The sequence below is a fragment of the Tamandua tetradactyla genome, chromosome 19, assembly GCF_023851605.1.
Source record: "Tamandua tetradactyla isolate mTamTet1 chromosome 19, mTamTet1.pri, whole genome shotgun sequence".
NCBI classification, from domain to species: Eukaryota; Metazoa; Chordata; class Mammalia; order Pilosa; family Myrmecophagidae; genus Tamandua; species Tamandua tetradactyla.
The window spans coordinates 41,966,266-41,986,058 of NC_135345.1; the positions used below are offsets into that span (position 1 = coordinate 41,966,266).

General features: G+C 38.4%; 1 protein-coding gene across 5 annotated transcripts in view; it reads left to right on the forward strand.

Moving 5' to 3' along the window:
• The first annotated feature begins 19,297 nt into the window (after window positions 1-19,297).
• N4BP2 (NEDD4 binding protein 2) overlaps window positions 19,298-19,793 on the forward strand; it is a 131,955-nt gene continuing 131,459 nt past the window's right edge. For all 5 annotated transcript variants that reach the window (XM_077136654.1, XM_077136651.1, XM_077136659.1 and 2 more), the window contains exon 1: window positions 19,298-19,659. The gene's annotated coding sequence lies outside the window, so the exon portion shown is untranslated. The remainder of the gene's footprint in view (window positions 19,660-19,793) is intronic.

The following is a 19,793-nucleotide window of genomic DNA, read 5'->3' on the forward strand; positions in this document are numbered from 1 at the left end:
TGACTCATCCCTGGGAGTCTCCCATGCCACAGGGAGACTTTCACCCCTGGATGTCATGTCCCACATAGGGCAATGATTTCACTTGCAGAGTTGGACTTAGAGAGAGTGAGGCCACATCTGAGTAACAAGAGGTCCTCCAGAAGTAACTCTTAGGCATACCTATAGGTAGGCTAAGCTTCTCTGTTACATACATAAACTTTATAAGAGAAAGTCTCAAGATCAAGAGCTTGGCCTATTGATTTGGGTGTCCCTAAAGTTTGACACAGTATCAGGGGACTCCCTGATGGTAAAGTTTAATAGTTCCATGTTTTTTCCTCCCATCCCTCACGGGACTTTTCTAATACTTTTTGATAATCTGCTTAATATACTCTAGGATGTATCCAGGCATTATGTTAAGCTATACAGGATTAAAGGCCCTCATTCTTAATCTAGGCTCCCTATATTTCTGTTGTTCAAATGAGCTCTCCAGAAAGGTTGAATTAGATTATGTGCTACAGTACATAATTTAGGTTCTGGACAAAATAAACCTTTCTTCCTTTGGTCTCAAAGAGTAGGTGAGCTTGTAAAATATAGACAATGTCTTCCCAACTCCTGTTCTCACCTGTGTTTTTTTTCAGCTGACAGGACTCCCTTTAGTATTCTTGTAGGACAGGTCTCTTATTTATTTATTTTTTTATTCAACATAACAACATGGAAACACAAACATTCTTACCATATGATTATTCCGTTCTTGATATATAATCAATAACTCACAATACCATCACATAGTTGTATATTCATCATCATGATCATTTCTTAGAACATTTGCATCAATTCAGAAAAAGAAATAAAAAGAAAAAAGAAAAAAGTTCACACATACCATACCCCTTACCCCTCCCTTTTATTGATCACTAGCACTTCAATCTACTACATTTTTTTAAACATTTGTTCCCCCTATTATTTATTTATTTTTAATTCATATGTTTTACTCATCTGTCGATGAGGTAGATAAAAGGAGCATCAGACACAAGGTTTTCACAAGCACACAGTCACATTACAAAAGCTATATCATTATACAATCATCTTCAAGAAACATGGCAACTGGAACACAGCTCTACATTTTCAGGCACTTCCCTCCAGCTTATCCATTACACCTTAACTGAAAAGGTGATGTCTATATAATGTGTAAGAATAACCTCAAGGATAACCTCTCAACTCTCTTTGGAATCTCTCAGCATTGACACTTTAGTTTGTCTCATTTCACTCTTCCCCCTTTTGGTCAAGAAGGTTTTCTCAATCCCTTGATGCTGAGTCCCAGCCCACTCTAGGATTTCTGTCCCACATTGCCAGGGAGGTCCACACCCCTGGGAGTAGAGAGGGAAGGGCAGTGAGTTTGTTTATCATGTGGCTGAGAGAGAGAGGCCACATCTGAGCAACAAAACAGGTTCTCTTGGGGATGACTCTTAGGCCTAATTTTAAGTAGACTTAGCCTATCTTTTGTGGGGTTAAGTTTCATATGAACAAACTCCCAGATTGAGGGCTCCACCTATTGTTTTGGTTGTCCCCACTTCTTGTGAGAATATCAAAAATTCTCCACTTGGGGAAGTTGAAGTTTCCCCCTTTGTCACCATTTCCCTAAGGGGGCTTTGCAAATACTTTTTAATTCACTGTTCAAATCCCTCTGGGATGTATCAGGGCATCACTCTGGACAAACCTACAAAATCTCATGCCCTACTCAAGGTTCCATGTACTTACGGTGTTCAATTATGCTGTCCACATAAGTTATATTAGGAAATGCACTAGTCAAAATAAAAATTTTGTACCAAATAAACCTTTTTTGCTTTAATATCACACATAAGTTAACATTTTAAAATATTAATTACCATCTATTTTCAACACCCTGCAGTATTGACATTCCTTTGTTATTCCTCATGAAAAAACATTCTTAAATTTGTACATTTAGTCACTGTCATATACACTCTAGGCCATCTCAGTCTTTTTCATCTTTCCTTTTGATTTCATTTGTGACCCCAGCCCTCCTCCCTCTATCATTCTCACATTCAGCTTCATTCAGTGTTCTTACATTATTATGTTACAGTTAGGTAGTAATGTGCCATCCATTTCTGAATTTTTACAATCAGTCCTGTTACACAATTTGTATCCCTTCAGCTCCAAGTACCCAATATCTATCCTATTTCTATCTCCTGATGGTCTGTGTTATCAGCTGAAATTCTCCAAGTTCACTCACAAATCTCAGTTCATATCAGTGAGACCATACAGTATTTGCCCTTTTGTTTCTGGCTAATCTCACTCAGCATAATGTCCTTAAGTCCATCCATGTTGTTATATACTTCATAACTTTATGAAGGACAGGTCTCTTGTTGACTAGTTCTCTCAGTATTTGTCTTTGAAGATTTAAATCTCTACCTCAATTTTGAAGGACAACTTTGCTGGATAGAGAATTTTTGGCTGGAAACCTTTCTCATTCAGTATCTTAAATACATCATACCACTGCCTTCTTGCCTCCATGGTGCCTGTTGAGTAGTCTGACTCAGTTTAATGTATTTTCCTTTGTACATAGTAGATTGCTTTTCTTGTGCTGCTTTCAGGACTTTCTGCTTTTCTTCAACATTTGACAGTTTGATTACTATGTGTCTTGGAGTAAGGTTATTTGGATTTATTTTGTTTGGGATTTGTTGAGCCTCTTTGATTTGTACATGTATGTCTTTTTTAAGGGTTGGAAGTTTTCCTTAATTATATCTTCAACTAACCTTCCCAGCCCTTTACCTTTCTGTTCTTCTCTGGGAAACCAATGTGCATCTTTTGTTGTCCATCATATCCTTAGACTCCAGCTTTATTTTTTTCATCTTTCTTGCCATTTATTCTTTTGTACTTTCTAGTTCAGTTGCTCTGTCTTCCAGATCATGTATATTCTTCCTTCTGCTTCTTTGAATCTGGTATCATGTGACTCCAGTATAATTCTAATTTGGTTTACTTTATCTTTCATCTCTAGTGAGATCTGCCTTTTTAAATTTAATCTTTCAATTTTTTTATGCTCTTCTAGTGTCTTCCTGATTTACTTTATTTATAAATATCTTTGAATAGTTGTTCCACATTCTGTGTCCCCTCCTGTGCTTTGATTTGGTTGTTTGGCTGGGTCATTTCTGCTTGCCTGGATCCTCATATACATTGCCATTTTCTGCTGTGTTGAGGGCATTGATTATCTTAATAATATTATTTTATAAGTTGGTTTTCTGCACGTGTCTAAAGTTTTGTATTTACTTGGTTTTGCATTGAAGGTTCCCTTTGCACTTAGATTGTCAGTAATTCCCCACCAAACCAAGGCCTGGATCATGTAAGGGGTTCTATTTGAGAGTCTGTTAAAAGCTAGGAATATGTGCTTGGGTAGTTCAGTGGTAGAACACACTCCTACCATGTGGAAGACCCAGACTTGATTCCCAGACAGTGCGCCCCTCCAAAAAATAAAAAACCTTTCACCAATAGTAGGCCTTGAATTCAGAAGGAGACACCCAAAGATATATTGGTAAAGAATCCATATTCTGACAGAAGGGGGAGAAAATTTAAAAAGAAATTAAAAAAAACCAATAAAACATAAGTATAAAAATAAAAAACAATAATAATGCTAATAGAAATAAAGAAAAATTATATTTGAAAGAAAAAAAATCTAGGCAGACAAGGAGTTTGCCAGACTGCATTTACCACTCCTTCCCATCAGGAGGCATTCCTGAAGCATCTCCTTCTGTCAGGTCCACCCTTCCTTTGTGATAGGGGATGGCTGGGAAGATGGCACATGGCAGTGGGAAGCCCTCCCTGGCATGTGGGATAGGCAAGCTGACCACAGTGCCCGGCACTTAGTGAGATGGCTATTCATGGCACCCAGACAGGTAACTGTGCACAGTGCCTGGGGGTGTGGCTTTTTGTGCTGGACAGCTAGGCACAACTTTGGGCTCCCCATGGGCAATGCTGGTTGTGGAGGCACATGGGAAGTTTTCCACAGCTAACAACCCAAACAGGCTGGATTGGAGGGATGGTCAGTTTCCTTGAATCCACACTTCCCTGCATGCTGCTCCCCATCCCCAGTGGGGGTAATGGCTGATCAGACCCACCCTGTTCTCCCTGTCCTAATCTCCCTGACTATCTTCTCCTTATGAAATATTGAAGAGATTTTTGATCACTCATGGCTTGGGACTAGTCATTTTTTCCCGTCTCCCATCTTGTTCTACAGAACAGGGGTGAATCCAGTTTACTGTACTCTCCCATCTTCTTGGAAGTCCATAGTTCAGATTCTGAACCTCAGCTTTTCAGGCTCCAGAATATAGTCAAGTCAATTAAATGAATGATTTAAATGAATCTGCTGATTCGCAAACCAAACAATCCAATCTTTTAGACTAATACACAATCCAGAATGTTAATTCATTAATTTACAATGTGAAATATAATTGGAGAGCAGACTATATATCTTATCTCCTTGATACACAATTTCCCTATAGGAAAATCTACATGGGAAGCCTACTTATTATAATTAGAATGTGTTTTTGTAAAATAGAAATCTGGAATAAGAAGAGTTAGATGCTGGACATGCATTATGGGATTGAGAAAGACTTCTTGACCAAAATGGGTAAGAGAAATGAAACAAAATAAAGTTCCAGTGGCTGAGAGATTTTAAATAGAGTCAAGAGGTCATTCTGGAGGTTATTCTTATGCATTATATAGATAGCCCTTTTTAGTTTTTAGCATATTCGAATAGCTAGAAGGAAATACCTGAAAATGTTGAACTGTAATCTTGTAGCCCTGAATCTTGCAGATGATTGTATAACTATATAGCTTTTACAGTTTGACAGTGTGATTGTGAAAATCTTATGACTGATGTTCCCTTTATCTAGTGTATGGACAGATGAGTAAGAATACACAATAAATAAATAAATAAATAAATAAATAAATAAATAAATAAATAAATAAATAAAATAAATAATAGTGGAGGTGTTTTAGTTTGCCAATGCTGCTGGAATGCAATACATAAGAGATGGACAGACTTTTTTTTTAATATATGCATACCATTCTACCTCACTTATTGCAATTTGCTTTATTGTGCTTCGCAGAAGCTTGTGGCAAAACCGTATTGAGCAAATCTTTCCACACCAGTTTCCCAGTAACATGTGTGCAATTTGTGTCTCTGTATCACATTTTCAAAAACTTTTTTATTTATGATATAACATATATGCAAAGCAAAGAAAGAAAAAAGCATAGTTTTCAAAGCACTTTTCAACAAATAGTTATAGGACAGATCCAGAGTTTGTCATGGGCTACTATATGATCCTCTCAGATTTTTCCTTCTAGCTGCCCAGAATATAGGAGGCTAGAAGGAATAAAATTTTTTTTTATCCTCACAACTGACTTTGTTTTTCTTTTTTGAAAAATGACAAATATATATATAAAAGCAATAAATTTCAAAGTACAGCACCACAATGAGTTGTAGAACAGATTTCCGAGTTTGGTATGGGTTACAGTTCCACAATTTTAGGTTTTTACTTCTAGCTGTTCTAAGATACTGGAGACTAAAATAGACATCAATTTAATGATTCAGCAATCATATTCATTTGTTGAACCCTACCTTCTCTGTATAACTCCATCATCACCTTTGATCTTTATATCCCACTCTTTAGGGTTATTTGGGCTATGGCCATTCTAACTTTTTCACATTGGAAGGGGCTGTCAATAATATGGGATAGGGAGATGGAACTAGGTGATGTTCTGGACAGGCTGGGCCTTCTAGGTTTCAGGACTTATCTGATCCAGGGACCCTCTAGAGGTTGTAGATTTATGGAAATTTACCCTAGTACATGGAACCTTTGTAGATTCTTATATATTGCCCTAAGTATTCTTCAGGATTGGCTGGAATGGTTTTGGTTGGGGTTTGGCAAGTTATGATAGGTAGCAATGTCTGACTGAAGCTTGTTTAAGAGTGACCTCCAGAGTAGCCTCTTAACTCTATTTGAACTCTCTCAGCCACTGATACTTTATTAGTTACACTTCTTCCCCCCTTTTTGTCAGGATGGTATTGTTGATCCCATGGTGTCAGGGCCTGACTCAACCCTGGTGTCATCTTCCATGCCACCAGGGAGACTCACCCCTGGATGTCATGTCCCATGCAAGGAGGAGGGCAATGATTTCACTTGCAGAGTTGGGCTTAGGGAGACTGAGGCCACATCTGAGCAACAAGAGATCCTCCAGAAGTAACTCTTAGGCATATCTATAGGTAGGCTAAGCTTCTCCACTACCTACATAAGCTTCACAAGAGAAAGCCTCAAGATCAAGGGCTTGGCCTATTGATTTGGGTGTCCCTAAAGTTTGACACAGTATCAGGCATTCCCTGATGGAAAGGTTTAATAGTTCCATATTTCTTCCTCCCATCCCTCAAGGAACTTTGCAAATACTTTTTGATTATATGTTTAATATACTCTAGGATATATCCAGGCATTACATTAAGTTATTCAGGATTAAAGGACCTCTTCCTTATTCTGGGATCCCTGTGTTTCATTTGTTCAAATGAGTTTATATAGATAGATTTAGATTATGTGCTATAGAAAATTTAGGTTCCAGACAAAGCAAACCTTTCTTTCTTTGGTCTCAAAGAGTATGTGTGGTTCTAAAATACAGATAATGTCTTCCTTACTCCTGTGTTCTGAATTACTTTAACCCCGACTTGATCAGCTTTGTTCTTATCTCTAAATACCAGGTTATATATATATAACAGCCTTTCAAAATCCAGAAATAATAATTACCATTCTGGACTAAATGTGTCTGCTCTAAGAACTTACAATCTAGGCTCCTGTTTTCTTATAAGCATTTTCTAAAGGAGACCATACCAGAATTGTTCTTTTGTTTCTGGCTTATTTTGCCTCACCTAATGTCCCACATGTTCATTGACATCTTTGCATGCCTCAAAAAGGCTTCATTCCTTTTTGTAGTGAGATGGACTGACTTTTATAAAGGGGATGTGTTTGGTTATAAATTTACTAATATTTGGGAAAGCACACAGTGATGTCTACTGGCTCTCTTTCTCTCTCTCCCTGCTTCTGGGTTCAAATGGCTTCCCAGGGACACTTCCTTTCTGCATCTCCAGACGTTTGGGTCTGAGCAGGCTCTGAGCACTGAACCGAGGTGTGCCGGGCTAGTGAGCTCCATGGAGCTTTCCTGAGCTGTTTCTTTCTCTTCTGACTTCTCCTTTTAAGCCTCAGTCATTGCAGAAAGCATCCCCCTTAACTGACTGCAGATGGAATCAGTCACAGATAAAATTCACATGCTGATCATTTAAGCCCATAGCAACGCAAAAAACTGGGCACCATCACCTTGCCAAGTTGATACCTGAACCTAACTACTTCAGGGGGATAAGGGGTATGGGATATTCGGGGTGTTCTTTTACATTTTTCTTCTTTTTTTTTTTTTGAGTAATGAAAATGTTCAAAAATTGACTGTGGTGATGAATGCACAACTATATGATGATACTATAAACCACTGATGTACACTTGGATGATTATATCCTATGTGAACATATCTCAATAAAATGAAAAGATCTAAGGAATAAAAATCCTCCTCTATTCTAGACAGAGAGGGAGAGAGAGAGAGTAAAAAGAAGAGTTAGATGGATAATATAAAAGTTATGATAATCCAATTATGATGACCAAATCTAGACTTCTTAGTTGTCCATTGGTGCTGAGAGAGTTGCTTCTTCTTGGCTTCTGATATTACCTTCCATGTAGAGTGAGCTAGGATCATGGAATTCCTCGCTTCTCACTGTCCCTATCACAGGGGAGAGAGAGTGACTAATCTGATTGGCAAATTCAGGAAGAATAGTCTAGTCATCCTTGGCTCATTTCTTCTCTTTCCTCTCAAGAGAGTAAGCCCTTTCTCAGGGAGTACACGCTTCCTCCAGGAAGTCGGTGTTAATTGGTCTGGTGTGTTGCTCAGAGCCAACTGATATTCCTTCAGGGCCGCACGAATGTTTTATTTTAAAATCAGAAGGAAAAAAATGAACTTTCAGGCCAGAGAAATGTTTTTTTTCCTCACAGACATTATTCATTTATTTGATGAATACTTAAATAAGGCTTTGTGTTTGCTTACACTGTTATAAATGCTTTACCAGCATTAATGAATTTATTCCTTATAGCCACACTTTCAGGTAGATACAATTACCCTCATTTTACAAATATTAAACAGGTTTGTAAAATTCAAATTTGTTAATAAAGTAGATAAATAGCTGGATGTTTCTCTCCCATCATTATTCAAATTGAACATCCCATTTTTTTCTCCCAATAAAAGTTATTAGGTAAAATTGCCAATTTCTATTTTTATGGGAGGTAAGTGTTCATTATATATCCTTGATCCTGACCTACCTATCCCCAAGCCCACTGTGCTGGTTTGAAAGGATGTATGGACCCTAGAAAAGCCATGTTTTAATCAAAATCCCATTTCGTAAAGGCAGAATAATCCCTATTCAATACCGTATGCCTGAAACTGTAATTAGATCATTTCCCCGGAGATGTGATTTAATCAAGAGTGGTTGTTAAACTGGATTAGCTGACAACATGTCTCCACCCATTTGGGTGGGTCTTGACAAGTTTCTGGAGTCCTATAAAAGAGGAAACATCTGGAGAATGGGAGATTCAGAAAGAGCAGAACGACATAGCCACGAGAAGTAGGGTCCACCAGCCAGCGACCTTTGGAGATGAAGAAGGAAAACGCCTCCCGGGGAGCTTCATGAAACAGGAAGCCAGGAGGAGAAGCTAGCAGATGATGCCATGTTCGCCATGTGCCTTTCCAGCTGAGAGAGATGTCCTGACTATGTTCACCATGTGCCCTCTCCACTTGAGAGAAAAACCCTGAACTTCATCAGCCTTCTTGAACCAAGGTGTCTTTTCCTGGATGGATGCCTTTGATTGGACATTTCTATAGACTTGTTTTAATTGGGACATTGTCTTGGCCTTAGAACTGCAAACTAGCAATTTATTAAATTCCCCTTTTAAAAGCCATTCCGTTTCTGGTATATTGCATCCTGGCAGCTAGCAAACTAGAACACCCACCCTTCCTCCATCAGTGGAAAGGTACTATTATTGGCTTTTTGGAAGAACACAGAAACTACATGGTAATTATTGATTATGGGTCAGGAGCAAAGTAGACCCTGTAACATGATATATGAGATCCAAAAGTTATTTATAGCTCCATGTTTTCCTTCCTAAGACTTCTGCTACATTAAAAAAAAAAAAAGGTTTTATTCACACACCATACCATCCATCCAAAGTATACAATCAGTGGCTCTTGGCATAATCACAGAGATGTGTATTCATCCACAGTCAGTTTGAGAATATTTTCATTGCTCCAAAAAGAAAAATCCCATGCCCCTTACACTTCTCTATGATTAACACTTAGCATTGATATGTTACTTTTGTTACAATTGATGAAAGAATATTGCAATATTTGTTAACTACAGTACATATTTTGCATTAGTTGTATTTTTCTTCATATACCATCCTATAATTAACACCTTACAGCAGTGATGTCCATTTGTTCTAGTTCATGAATGAACATTCTTATATTTGTACTGATAACCAGCTATCATCCACAACATGGTTGACCATGTTATACAGTTACATGGTCAGTTATATACAGTTATATACATGTTTTATCCTCTAGCTTTCCTTCTAGTGACAAACATGACCCTAATCTTCACCTTTCAACAGCAATCACACCTGTAATTTAATGGTATTAATTACACTTGTAATAATGTATACCTCCATTTTTAAAAATTTACAATCAAGTTTATTAAATATTGTGCACAAATTAAGCACCAGATCCCCATTCTCTACCCTCATTCTATTTCCTGGTATTTTTAACCAGAAATAGATTTTAACTCCATTAGTTTGCTCATTATAATTAGTTCATATTAGTGAGACCATGCAATATTTCTCCATTTGTGTCTGGCTTATTTCACTCAACATAATTTCCTCAAGGGTCATCCATGTTGTTGCATGCATCATAAGCTATAAGAAGTATTGAATTCCTTCTTATAGCTGAGTAATATTCCATTGTATGTCCATATCACATTTTGTTTATCTATTCATCCGTTGGTGGACACTTGGGTTGTTTCCACCTTCTGGCAATTGTGAATAATGACACCATGAACATTCGTGTGCTTCTGCTGCATTTTTGGCTAACTTTAGTTGTGTAAATAAAGAAAATGCTTTAATATATAATAGAATATATTTGTATTTATACTAATGTAGTTATAAAGTAATTTTTCTGTTTTAAATATGGAAGAAAGGGCCCATGAAAACAAAAGCTATAATGTGTGAGGCACACAGTGGGTAAGTCTGGAATTCTAAGGTTCAGGTAACAGGTCAAATTGGTTCTCATGAGGTACATTTTCCAGTCAGCCTTTATCTGTTCAAGGTGAGATTCCCTCCTGCTTGTCTTATGCTCAGCCTTTATTCTCAGTTTTTCAGAACTTGGGCAGTGATTATTTGTTGGGCTCCCTCAAGACCCCAACATACATCATGGGAATATATATTTACTGAATTGAATGAAACAGACTGGAGAATCTGTGGATTGAGCAGGGATACTCTGATTAATCAATGCTGTTGACCTCTGCCAAAATACTGTTATCTTCCCCTTTCTAAGCTTCATGAAGATCACAATCATTTTATATTTTGGAATTAGCTAAAAGAAAAAATGGGGGATTGATTTCTAATTTGGAACAAGCTTTTTTGCAGCCAACCATCCATGCAAACAATGGAAAATTCTTCTGCTGTACTATGAAAAATATCCAATGTGAGATATATTTTGAAACACTCATATAAATCCATATAGGACCAAAATTGAAATCTGGCACTGCCCTACATATTAAAAAGGCACTCATTTTAGCTGATATTTACATTCAGAGAGCAAGTTGGTATTACAAATAACATTTTTTTTTTCTAGGAAAATCAGTATACTCTTTTTTCTTTACCTAGTATCATAGTTTTAGGGCCTTCCTTAGCAAATTACCAAAACTGGATGGCTTAAAATGTCAGTGATTCATTGTCTCATAGGCTAAAAGTGTTACTCAAAGGGTCAGTAGGGTCATGCTTCTGTTGAAGTTTGTAGAGTTTTGGTGGTGGCTCACTGGCAATCTGTGGCACAACCTAACCTAGTCTCTGTCACATGGCCATCTTCGCTTTGTCTCTTACTGTGTGAAATTTCCTCTCCTTATAAGTATGCCAGTCATATTGGATTAGGACCCACCCTAATTCAGTTTGGCCACATCTTTACTAACATCTTCAAACATCTTTCCAAATAGCACCACATTCATGGGACCAGGGCTTAAGACTTGAATGTATCTTTTTGGGGGGGACAAAATTAAATCTGTAACACTTAGTTTACCTGAATAGAACCTTGGCTATTTCTTTGAGTTTAAGTTTTAAAACAATTAAAGTTTTGGTTCTTGAAATGATTACATTTTTAGTTAATTCCAATTTGAAAATTTGCTAGTAATAAAAATAGAGTATTACTTATAAATGAATAAAAACAAGTTAAAAAAAATCCAATCTTTTCAACTTGATGAAGAAATAAAGGCAATTTTTATCATGTACCTAATATGTATCAAATATTTTCTTAGGTACTTTCACCAATATTGTCTCATCTTTTCTTTACAACAGTCCTCTAAGGTTGGCAGCCTTATCCCCATTTTACAATTGAGGGAATTAGGACTGGGAATAAAGTTGGCAGAAATCATATATTAATAACATTACAGAACTAAAAATGTGAACCTACACTCAAGTTTAACAGCCACAGCCCATTTTATTTTCCAGTTCCTCATACTACTCCTCTTAGGAAAAATGAAATTGATAAATAACAATGACAATGCTTTATATCTCATATGCCTTATTTCAGATAAATTACAACAAAGATCCTTAAAGGCAAGGACTGTGTCTTATACTTTTATGATATCCGTAATAATAAACTCTCAACAAATATTGGTTGAATGAAGAATAGTAACTCCTGTTATTTACATAACATTATTTAATTTTTCAATGGTAAACTTTCCTATACCTTAGTATTTATATGGAATTATTCTGATTTATTTATATCAGAGATGATTTCATATCATCCTGTTTAAAAACTTATTAAAAAGTTGCATAAACATATATGAACCTTCTAGGTTGCAAATCTTGGAAAGAGCTCTATAATTCCATGTTCATATAAAATCTATTTAACTTCATTTGCAGTCTTTAACTCTAGGAATTGCTTGCTGAGCCTTCTAGGACTCTTTCCTAAGTATCTTTTCAGTCCTTGGAAGAAATAGTAAAAAGAACTATCTACAGATCTGAAAACAAGGACAGGGACAAGGGTATTACCTCCTGAAGGGTGTTATCTTCAAAATGTGTTAACTCACCATGGGTCTTGGGAGCCCATATTTGAATATGCTAAATAATTAACTTATACCCATCTCTTCACAATGAGATTGGTGCTTTTGCCCTGTTCCTTATTGCCTCTCCTACCAAATACAAACTAGACCGATCCAACCGAACAAAATATTGCACAACCCTCAAGCTCTGTCCTAATTAGCAAAATTCAAGGTTTGTCTTGAAGGTAGGCCATCACCAAACATTAACTGAGAAGCCTTCATAATTAGGAGGGACTCAGAGGAAATTCTATTAAGTAGAACGTATTATTTGAGCCCAGGCCCAGCTAATATTTGCTGTCACCAAACTCTAACTTAGGCACCTCAAAAACTTTAGGGTGAACGTCTTTTGAAAACACCCTTTGGACTTGCCCTTTCTTGATACAAGAGTTTTTAAATAGTATACTCACTTTTGAGAACCTGAATGGATTTCATTATAAAGAACCTTATATTTCTTGTTTTTTTCTTACATATAATTTTAACAAACATCTATAGGAAACCTACTATTATAATTAAGACTTATAATTAAATTATAATTTGGGTGTAACTATCAGAAAATGACTCAATTTAGTTTAAGCCAAAAAAGGGAATATTTATTTTAAGACTATAGGGTGTTTTATTCTAAGTAAGGAGAGGGATGCAGGTGAACCCAGGAAAGACTAGAACCAAGTTGTTCAGAGGTCAGGTGGTATTTTCTCTCTCTTTCTCCATTCTCTTCTTCTCTACTTGTCTTCATTCTTCTCTAAAAAAACTTCCTTTGCTCCCCAGGCCCCATGCAGTCTGCCCGCAATTCCTGAATTTATTCCATACAGGCTCAGTTGTACAAAGAAGTGGAATCTCTCTAGAATTCCAAGTCTTTTAATTTTTATTAAAATTCTTATTTATTTTTTATATAGGAACTAATTTTTTTAGCCAAAATAGGTACAATGAAAAGCCTCTCCAATTTCTTTTCTCTAGTGATTCAGTTCCCTTTCTAAAATACAACCAACCAATGGCACCAATTTGTTTCTTTCCAGAGATATTTTATGTATATGACTATCCTATCCTATTTCTCTCTATATATTTAATCTTAGAAATTCTTTTCCTTTCCCCCCCTCTTTTAAAAAATATACTAATGGCAGCATACCATATACATATTCTGCACTGAGCAATATATCCAGGAGATTACATTATATCCGCATTTAGAGAATGCTGTTTTATTTTATGTTATAGAATTCCATTGCTTTGATGTATCATAATGTATTTAGCCAATCCTTTCTTGATAAACATTTAGATTGTTTCCAATATTTTGCTATTATAAATCTACAGTAAACAAACCAGGTTTATATATGTTTTTTCATTAAAAATTTTTCTATTGATAAATATTATATGTCCACATACCATGTAATCATTCAAAGTATAAAATCAATGGCTCACAGTATACTCATATAGCTATGCATTTATCATCACAATTGACTTTTCTTTTCCATGAAAAATAACATATATACAAAAAAAAAACAGTGAGTTTCAAAGCACAGCATAACAATTAGTTGTAGAAAAGATTTCAGTGTTTGGCATGGGTTACAATCTCACAATTCTAGGTTTTTATTTCTAGCTGCTCTAAGATACTGGAGATTAAAAGAAGTATCAATATAATGATTCAGCAATCATACTCATTTGTTAAATCTGACCTTCTCTGTATAACTCCATCCTCACCTTTGATTTTTCTCCCACTCTTTAGAGGTATTTGGGTTACGCCCATTCTAACTTTTTCATGTTGGAAAGGGCTGTAAATAATATGGGATAGGGAGATGGAATTAGCTGATGTTCTGGAGAGGCTGGCCTCTCTTAGGTTTCAGGACTTATCTGGTCTAAGGACCCATCTGGAGGTTGTAGGTTTCTGGAAAGTTACCCTGGTGCATGGAACCTTTGTAGAATCTTTATTGCCCTAAATGTTCTTTAGGATTGGCTGGAATGGCTCTGGTTGAGGTTTGGCAAGTTACAGTAAGTAGCAATGTCTAACTGAAGCTTGTGTAAGAGTGACCTCCAGAATAGCCTCTTGACTCTACACAAGGAGTAGTTTTGATTTGATATTTGGTGGTGCTGTGTCTGTTGGTTCTTAGCTTGAGGCATCTGGGAAAATTTTATAGAAGAGGCAGTTTAGCTGGGTTTGTAAAGACACAGATAAGTGAAAATAAATCACTAGGCTGGCTAATAGTTCGACATGGTGGGATGTAGGGTGCAATTGTAAGACAGAAAAGTCATGACTTTACAGAAAGATGTCAACAGGTATAGTTATAGGATACCAAGTTTCTTTATTTGTAAGTGATATGAAAATTTGGTTACATAAAGCTAGAAATACCACATGATTTTGGGCTGAGATGTGGCTTCCTGTAAAGTTCTTCACTAAAACACAGAACTGTGGTTACTATCATACTCACAGAAGAAGTCTCTCGAGAATGAGGAAGTCCTACTAGTACCCCCCTCTTCTTTTTTTTTTTTAAATCTCTCTTGATCAACTCCATTTCTGCTCTTCCCTGTCAAGTCTGGAGATTCTATGTCATGCCTGTCCATTTCCTTAAGGAGAAAGTAAAAGAAAGGTCAATTTCTCAAGAGTATGCCCCAGGAGATCTAGACTTGAGGTTTTCTCTGTAGGAGAGGCAGAATTTGGAATCATGGGCCAAGGGGGTTGGATTTTATCCTAAAACATATAGACAAGTGTTTTTTCTCAAACTGTGATATAGATCATATGCTCTGAGGTGATCTCCATGGCTAAAGGATTTGTGGTCAAGTAAGCTAGGAAATATTCATATGATATCCCTCTCTTAGAATTCATAATGCACACTGGCATATTACAAGCTCTGACAATTTATTCAAAAGAAAAGCACAGAGTGCAATAAGTCCCCCAGTTTAAAAAGGGTATAATTTATTTGCCCTTTCAACCTGTTTTCTTACATATTTATTGCAATTTTTAGAAAAGATAGTATAATTAATGGGAGCTATGAAATTTGTAAGAGGAAAAACAATTGGATTTTTTTAAAATGAAGTTTTCACTCGGCCTGGGAAGCCATTGATTGTTCTCCTTAATTCTTTAGTTATCTCTCCTCCCTAGATGTTCTTAATACACTCTTTCCTCAGGCAGATTGTTTGCTTACCTGTTTTTGTTTTAACAGCACTTTATGCATGCCCTCCATAGATAAAGAATTACATGAAGAAAATTACTTTCTTTTCCTAAGTCTGCTAATATCTCTAAGTAATAACAACTACCTTCTATTGAGCCTCTTCTTTTACAAGCTTTCATTATTTTAAGAAAAGTATGTATTATTAACTCCATTCCAGAGATGAGAGTTGAGTCTTGGAGAGCATAAGCAATTTTCCCAAGGCCAGAGTTAACAGCTGCTGCTGAGTGTGACGACCTTTTAAGTGTTCAGCCAGTTGGTACTTGTTTAGAGAACAGCAAAATTACCTACTATCCAATTCTACCAGAATTACCTCCTCTCCCAAAACAAAATATGGCAGAAGGGTTCCAGCATATGCTTGTTATTCTAGTTTGCTAGCTGCCAGAATGCAATATACCAGAATCAGAATAGCTTTTAAAAGGGGGGAATTTAATAAGTTGCTAGTTTACAGTAATAAGGCCAAGAAAATGTCCCAATTAAAACAAGTCTATAGAAATGTCCAATTTAAGGCATCTGGGGAAAGATACCTTGGTTCAAGAAGGCTGACGACGTTCAACGTTTCTCTCTCAGCTGGAAGGGCACATGGCGAACATAGGGGCATCTGCTGGCTTTCTCGTGGCTCTACCAAAAAAAGGACTCTCTGCAAAATGTTTCCTCTTTTAGAGGATTCCATAGGTGGAGACACACCTCCATGGAAATCATCTAATCAAGTTACCAACCACAGTTGGGTGGGTCATATCGTCATGGAAACAATCAATATGCTCCCACCCAGTAATACTGAATGAGGATTAAAGGGCATGGCTTTTCTGGGGTCCACCACAGACCGGCACACTTGTCCTCCTTTCTTTTAGTAAAGTCCTCTAATAATGTTATTCTGTTTAATTGAGAGAGAAAAACGACTCTTCATCACCTATAACATTGAGGAAGAAACAATACTGAGACGTTTTGATTTGTCATCTGGCTGTGTCATAGAGTAATACTTATTCTTTCATCTAGCAAGTATCAATGTAGTGTTTATTTTATGTATTGGGCTGAGATGGGCAGTGAGGAACACAAGGTTGAATGAAAAACAGAACCTATTCTCAAGAAGTTGAAGATCCTACTAAGGGAGATAATAAGTAATATTTGCAGTCAAGTAGAATGCTCTAAATCAAAGATTGTATATATTATTTTTGGTTGGAAGGAAATTGTTCAAATATAAAGAAACATGTTTAGACTTTAGCATAAAAAATTAAAAAGATCAATTATGGCTTTAGATAAATATAAAAGGTTTATTTACGATGCACTGAAAATGTTTGTTTATAAAAATCCAAGACATTTTCCAAAACAAAAACTTTAGTATTTCCTAAAATCCAGACTTTCACCTAAAGAATTTAAAAATTTTAAAGTACCAGTAGGCATTTTGTCATTTCTCAGATTCATCTGGGATTTCAGAGAATTACATATGGTAACATAACCAATCATAACATAACCAATTGTAAAACCAAGTGGAAAACTACAGAGAGCAGTGCGCGAGCAAGAGTGGCACTCTGATATTTAAGGCAAATTGAGATAGTAATTCAAAGATTCTTAAATTTCTTTGAAATTAAGATATATGATCTTGAATGAGAATGAGCATGATAAACAATCCATTTATCACATGTAATTAACGTAATGCTGTTGCCTCGCCATTTAAAAGATGTGTTGTAGTTTTGTTATTGGCTTAGAATTTAAGCCAATAAGGAAGGAGGAAGCCTCTATACTCACAAAGGAACGCTAGCACCGTGAATGTTGAGTCAAGACTGCTTTGTTCTTTACTTAAGCCTGACTCACAACTTATTTTAACGCTTTCCTTTTATTGACATAGTAAGCAAACTTTGTTTATACCTAGCCTTGGTATTGTCTTGGTAGCTTGAAATGTATTTTCCAATTTAAAAACTTTGTTATTTTCACACTCAAGATGTGATGAACCCTTAACAGATGTTCAAAGTAAAATCAAGCATTTAAATGACAGTTTTCATTATCATGGTGAACACATTTCATATGGACAGTATTAATATTAATTTGCTAGACTTGTTTGAAGTTTAATATTACTGGGGTTCTTTCATTTCTAAAGTGTCTTGTATTACTGTTATTAGTCTCTTTTAATGGCTGTCCAGAAGCAGTGCTAATGTTAAGTCACAGAACTATTTATATCTTGAGATTCTGGATATTCTATTATACTTTTTCAAATTTAATACAAGATTAATAAAGGTATTTGTATTGTAATTTCTTACCACTGGGACTCAAGGGAGCGCTAAAAAATACCATCATACGAAGGAAGAATAATATTTTTCTTTGTATTTTCCTCCTTGTGTGTGGTTTCATTAGAAAACTTACCATCCCGAGGTCTCTGCTTAAATTTACCTTTATGGTAGAAAGCCCGCCGGAATATTCTCATTCGGCGTGACTCGATGTTCCCATCAGACTTAAGATACCATTCCACTTGTACTTTCTCTATATTTCCATCCAGGTAAAAGCAATTGCCATAACCGCGTGGACAAATAAATGTGTCTCTTGGATGTAAAGGAATACTTTCTCATGAGGTTATTTCATTAAACAAACAAACAAGGTGAGGTAAAAAGTAGTTGCAAAGGGAGGAAACCGAGCAAGGGAAAAAGATAGGAAAAACAAACACCATCATCAACACCAGACAGCAACGGTGAAAAATGCGTGTGCCCTGGAAACAAAGAAAATGTCACGTCAGAACACGGAAGAGAAAAGCCAGAGAAAAGTTTACGGGAAAAAATTGGAGCAGGCTCAGGGGACGGGTCAACATAGGATCGCAAGAGGATTTTCAAGAAAAAACGTTGTCGTTTTCCTTGAAAATTGTACTTTCTTGGCACCAGAAAGGGAGGACAAAGGTCAATGGCCGCGGTAGCAGAGGCAAATATTTATTCATTTTTGGCTTCCACCAGCGTATTCAACCGCGCGTCGAAAGCGCCAAAATACCCAGGTATCGCGGGTTGGGACCAGGGAGCTTCGGTCCGCGCCGTGGCCGCCTTTCTCTCTGTGCTCGGAGTCGCGTTGTCCGCCGCGCGACCGCGCGGGAGGCCAGAACGCGGAGCGGCCAGAAACCTCCGCGGGAAGCGCAGCACGCTAGGAGGCGGAGCTCGCGCGCCCGCCGTAGCCGTCCGCGCCCCAAGTCAACACTCTCGGCTAATCAGTGCTCAGGGTGTCTGACCCGCAGCTGTCACCCCCTAACTTGCGGCTGGGACGGTGCGCTCTAGCGGGCCCCGGCCCGTCCCCTCCCCCCGCTCGTTTCTTCCCTCCCACCGACTAGCAAGTACGATCTTGTGTTTTTATTTTGCGGGTTTAGAGGAGAGTGACGAGAGCTAGAAACAGCTGTGGCTTACCATGCCATTTATTTTGGCAGAATCCTGGGCCCCTTACCACGTTCAGGCGCTCAAAACAGTTCCCGCCTTTTCCCCCAAAACCGAACACACTGAAAGTGGCCTGCTTCTTCATGTGACCCCTGGCGAGGAAAGGGGTAAACACGCCAAGCTTTCGGGCGGGCCTTTTGGGACCAAGGTCGGATGCCGCAGGAGCGGCCTTCCGGGACCTCCTCTCCCTCGAGAACTGCCAGGGTGAGAGTGTTCGCTGCATAGGGTCGCCCGAGGCGACCGCTCCGGGTCGCCCAAGGCCGGCCCCGCGGGGCGGGCCGACGCGCCGTGGCGGAGCTTAGGGACGAACCAGAGGTCGCGGCAGGGAATCAGCGGGTGTGGGGGAGGCGGGGGGCGGCTACCCACCTGGGCGACGTGGCAGCCATTCCTTCCTTGAGACCCCTCCCCACTCGGCCACCCACCCACCCCTCCGCGGCTGGCTCCTGCAAGGGTGCTCTTCCGCGGCCGGACGGAGAGCGGCAGTGTCTTCCCACCCGGCGCGCTGGCCGCGCGTCTCCCCCCGCGGCCGTCACTGCTCGCCAACCCAGCGCAGCGCCAGAGAGCGCAGTGGCGGCGGCGGGAAAGGGTGACGGACCGCAGCACCGCGTTGTGCTCGCGACGAGGCGGCCCGGGCCTCGACGTCCTCCGCCCGCTGCAGGAGCAGGTAAAGGCGGTGGCGGGCGGGAGGCAGGGCGGCGGGTCCGGGGTGGCGGAGGTCCCGGGGCGCTGAGCCAAGAAGGAGAGCCTCAGGCAGCGGCAGGTCCCTGGGTGCTGAGCCCAGGCGAAGGGCCTGAGGCA